Source organism: Pteropus medius, unplaced genomic scaffold (genome assembly GCF_902729225.1).
Source record: "Pteropus medius unplaced genomic scaffold, Ma_sr-lr_union100, whole genome shotgun sequence".
Taxonomy (NCBI): domain Eukaryota; kingdom Metazoa; phylum Chordata; class Mammalia; order Chiroptera; family Pteropodidae; genus Pteropus; species Pteropus medius.
In genome coordinates, this window is record NW_024349797.1 from 22,400,030 (window position 1) to 22,405,333 (window position 5,304).

Consider the following 5,304-nt stretch of genomic DNA (forward strand, 5'->3'; position numbering starts at 1 on the left):
GGCCAGATAGAAGTATCAACAACTTGTAAAGGATTCATATAGTTCAAAGTATGTTGTCCCACGACAACAGAATTAACTAAGTCAATAACAGAAAGATATCTGAAAAATCTCCAATTATTTAGAAACTAAATAACATACTTCTAAAAAAAAAAAACATGGATCAAAGAAGAAATCAAAAGGGAAATTAGAAAGTATTTTGAACCGAAGGAAAATGAAGACATGACGTATGAGACTTTGGGGAATACCATTTGTAATGGCCTGAATTGTGTTCCTCAAAAAATCCGTATGCTGAAGCCCCGAGTGATTGTATTTGGAGATGGGGCCTTTAGGGAAGAAATCAAGGTTAAATGAGGGGACAAGGGAGCTGACGGAGACGCCATGAAAGCAGCGCTTGGGGGGACCTGTGTAACATTAAATGTCTATAGTAGAAAAGAACAATCAAATCGATGACCTCAGCATCCACTTTAAGAGACCAAAGAAAGAAGGGCAAATTTAACGTGCAAGAAAGGAAATAATGGTTAAAGTAGAAATCAGTGAAATAGAACACAGGGAAAAAAAACAATAGATAAAATCAATGAAACCAAAAGCTGATTCTTTGAGAAGATCAATAAAGTAGATAAACCTCTCACTAGCCTGATCAGGGGTAAAAAAGAAAGAAGACACAAATTATCAAAATTAGGCACAAAAGAGGTGATATCACCAGACTCCGCGAATATTAAAAGGATTATAAAGGAAGCTAGGCCCAGAAATTAGACAAGGCAAATTAAACGCACTTTTCCTTGACTGACACAAAGAATCAGAGTCCTCTCAAGAAGAAATAGATAACGCGAATAGGTTTATCTATTACCTATTTATCTCTTATCTATTCATGACCTTTATCTGTTAAACAAATAGCATTTATAGTGCTAAACCTTCCCTGAGAGAAAATTCTGGGCCCAGATGTCTTCACTGGTGAATTCTACCAAATATTTGAGGAAGAAATAATACTCATTCTACATAAACTCTTCCAGATAATCAGCAGATCAGTGTTTGCTGGGGGTAAGGGGGGGCGCGGCCCAGGAGAAGCATGGGAAAGAGCTCCACACAGAGCCCAGGACATTTGAGGTAGGGGCGGTGAGTCTGTTAACTTGGTTATGGTGAAAGTTTCATAGGTGGGTCCGTGTCAAAACATATTGAATCGAACGCTTTGTGCAGTTTATTGTCTGTCAGTCACTCAAACCTCAGTCGAGTCGTTTATGGAGATGGAATGACGGTCCCACACGTGAGAGGATGCTTTTCTCTTGTCCAAACCTGTCTTCCTGGCTCTGTGCTGTTGACAGATGACTCACTGGACAGGCTGATGCTGGAGCCCGGGGAACCCTGCCCTCCGCAAAGCTCGGCATTCCCAGGGGACTGTGTGCTGGGGCGCGGACACTCGGGGTCCAGCTGCAACTGCTTTAAAGAGCCGGAGTTACGTATTTCCAGAGGCCGCGAGCCCGAGGCTGCCCGTGGCCGGAGCCAGACGGCCTCCTCGTGCCCGCTTCCTTCTGGAGCTCCTGGTGGCCGGGCACGTCCTCCCGGAGGCAGTGACTCTGGTGCAGCTCCAAAAGAACCCAAGCCTGGTGTCCGATGCTCTCGGCGACGGCTCAGACCAGGGGTTCCCAAACTTTGGTGACATCTGCATCAAAGGCGGGGGCGGGGGTGGACTGCTGAGCCAGAGTGTAGACTCAGGAGATTCTAACACCTGCAGATGTTTGCAAACCCCTTGCTTGGGACCCGGGTGACCATCATAGTGCCCCCGGCACTGTCCTCGAGTGCAGTGAGGAAACAGGCCACGTTTCCATGAATTCTCTCCGGTGGTGGCCTGGAGGGGGAGCTGGAGGAGGGCAACAGTAAAGGAGGAACCGCTTTGGTGGAGGAATTCCAGGGATAAGTCACGGAAGGGTGCGGACAGGGGAGTATGGGGGACGATGGCAGCCGCGGCCAGGCCACACAGCCCGTTTTCACTTTCGGAAGGAAGAGAAGGCCGCCAGCACAGAGCAGAAGCATCGCAGTCTCCCTGCCTCCCTCGCTTCAACGCTTCCCGGGACGGGAGGAGGGACCCAGAGGGGGGACGGAATAGCAAAAGCGGGGGGCAGGCTGGGAGGGAGAGGGACGGAGCAGGACGCGCTGTCGCCAGGGGCAGCAACCTGCCGGAGGGTGTTCGTGATGGGGTGCACGCCCCGGAGACGCTGTGAGGCTAGCAGCAGCCAGCCACCCCGCACTGAGAGCTCAGGACACCACCTCCCACTGCCTGTCCTGCAGACCTGCCTCCTGAGAGTGCCAAGTCAGCAGCCTGCTGTCCCCATCGTACAGGAAGACCATCGCGTCACAGAAAGACCTCGGACTTTGCACCTGACAGGCAGGGTTCAAATTCCAGCGTTATCACTTTCCAGCATTATCCTTGACAAGCTCAAAGGTGCAGGGGCGGGGAAGCTCAAGGAGCTCACCTGCGCAGCCTGGTTCAGGGTCCGCCCCAGGCCCTGACCGCCCTTGGTTTTCTACGATGTGTTTTTCCCCTTCAAGGCGAAAGCTTTGCGACTCAAAAAGCCTGATCCAAAGAGGTGCCCAGGTCCACCTCACGGGGACAATACACATTGTTCTAGGGACTGACAAGGTCGTGACGACTGTGCACCCAGAAGGCGCCCGCGTGCTGGTGCCTGGGGTCCCTACGGGACGACACTGCTTCGCCCTTGACCGAGAGATCCTGCATCATGCGGATTTCTCTCTAAAACATTTGGGCTCCGGAGAGAAAATCACGTCACATTCCAGCTTTTTTAGAAGGAAGGCGCTTCAGTTTTTAGACACTGTGGTTTTCTTCTTGGTTCCGGGATCTGAATGAGAAAAACTGAGTCTGTAAAGGGAGAAGGGACATCAGCAGGTTTGTCGTTTCACAGATTGTCCCTCTCAGGTAAACAGGCCTAACAATACCTGCTCACCTGACAGGCACCAGGTGAGCTCGGGGCCTCCACCCCGCCCACGTTCTGCGCTTCCCCAGCATCCCGCACGCGCCCGCCTCAGAGCCGGGAAGTGGGGCCGACGGAGTTGAGCATCTGGCACGCGGCGCTGCGTGTGTGCGAAGCACGGTGCGTGTGAGCATCAGCACCTGACGAAGAGTCCTCTGTTACCGCCTCCCCACTCTGGAGGCTGACCGGGCTCAGCCAGGCGGTCCTCGCTCCGGGCCTCTCGTGCGGCCCAGTCGGTGGCTGGGGTCAGTCTCTCGCTCCCGCGGCCGCTCTCAGCGCTGCTGGGACACCCGGCCCCCGGCCCCCACATGCACACTGGCCTCTGTCTAGCATAGCGGCCGGGGCCCCTTTGAGCATCCAGGGAGAAAGCCCTTTATGACCCAGCATCGGCAGTCACAGCCACAGGCCACTCACAGCCACAGGCCACCCAGTTCCAAGGAAAGGGAACAGAAGCCCCACATCTGGATGACAGGACTGTAAAGCAGGGCGTGCGGGACGGGAGACCATGTCAGGGCCACTTTGGGAGCAAACCCGGCCGCCCCTACCTTCCAAGAACAGAGCCCATCACTACCTCTTCCTAATGTAGTCTCCAGGGAGACCTGCCGGACGGTGCCTTGTGAACGTGGCTGTCACTGCTGTCTGCGTTATGAACTCACAACCAACGAGCATGCGTTTCTTTGAATACTAATAATCTATAATTCTGACTTTCCGCTGTTCAAATTCATCTTCTTCCCGGTCAAAGCAGTGTTGCCGTAATGCGGGGCAGATCCGTCCCCCCAGTCGCTCTGGCTGCTCCTGAGGTTAGCTTCGCCCCACATGAGAGGCGCCGGCCGGGTTAGGCGGGTCAGCCGGGTCAAGCGCATGCCCGTGGGCAGGGAAGCCGCCCACACCAGAGTCACATGCATTGGTCTCGGGCCTTGGCACCCGAGAGTCAAATCGGCAGAGATGCAGAAGCAAAGGAGAGGTGGGGACCGCGACAGCGCGCCCCACACTCCAAGGCCACTCTACTCCAGCGCCAGCGGACGTGGACAAGAAAGGATCTGTCTCCGTGACAAGTCCTGCACGGCATGAATGACAGTGAGTGTCGCCATTCGAGCTCATTTGTTCGAGGCTAGTTTCTAGTCTTTTAGCAACTGGGATGTGTTGGAATTATTTAACTCAGACCCTCTCACCCTTCTGGGCATGCTGTAAGCTGGGACGGGGGCAGGGGGATTCAGACACAGCCAGGGAGAGGGGCCTGGGACACAGCCTTCCCTCCAGGCCTCAGAGGCACCAACCCTGCCAACAGCTCGAATTCAGACTTCCAGCCTCCAGAGCCGTGAGGCAGTAATTTCCTGTCATTAAGGCACCTGGTCCATGGTACTCTGTCATGGCGGCCCAAGACGCTGACCCACCTGTCCTGCTGACTTCTCGGAATGAAATGACCACATGGAGGTGCTGTGCAAAGGGCAAGTGCCACTGAGTCATTCATGCCACGAGCACCCATCGACACCTATGGGGTGCAGGGGCCACGCCTAAGTGCTGGCCTTGGTGTGACCAACTTCTAAAGTCCTTTATTTCAGCGGTCACCAACCTTTTTGGCACCAGGGACTGGCGCTCCTATGAGAACCTAATGCCTGAGCATCTGAGGCGGAGCTGAGGCGGTGATGCCGGCGCTGGGGAGCAGCTGCAGACACAGATGAAGCTTCGCTCGCCTGCCACTCACCTCCTGCTGTGCGGCCCGGCTCCTAACGGGCCACGGACAGGTTCTAGTCTGCGGCCCAGGGGTGGTGCTCCCCTGCTTTATTTGCTCCCTTTATTCTCTCAGCCCCCCTAGAAGTGGAATCCGCCTCAGATTGTTGGAGTCCCCAACAGCGCCTAGTTAATCGTTAAGGGCATAGCAGGTATATAATCGATATCTATAAACTTGATTTAGCATAGATTTGTAACAGCTGCAAATTATTCAATGGACGAATCCATATGTGGGTGCGCTGATTATTTTAAGTCTTCAGCAACATCCAGAAAAATTAATCACGGTTTGGGTGCAAAGTAGACTCATTCATTGTGCGCCATGACAGGCCTGCCTTGCTCCGCGGGGTGTAGGATATTGGGCCCTAAGTGATGGCATCTTGTTTGCTTTCAGGGCTTCATCCCACCTCGCATGGGTGCAGATCATGGCCTTGGAGAGCGTTTTGAAGTGAAGTTATTCTGGGTGTAGCCAACTGTAGATAAAAGGCATTTCATGTGATGAATCATGCAGAACCTTAATTCTAATAACTTTGTAAGTCATTTTAAACTGACCTTTAGAGAGCTCTGTTTTATTCCCCAATGAGAATGGAAG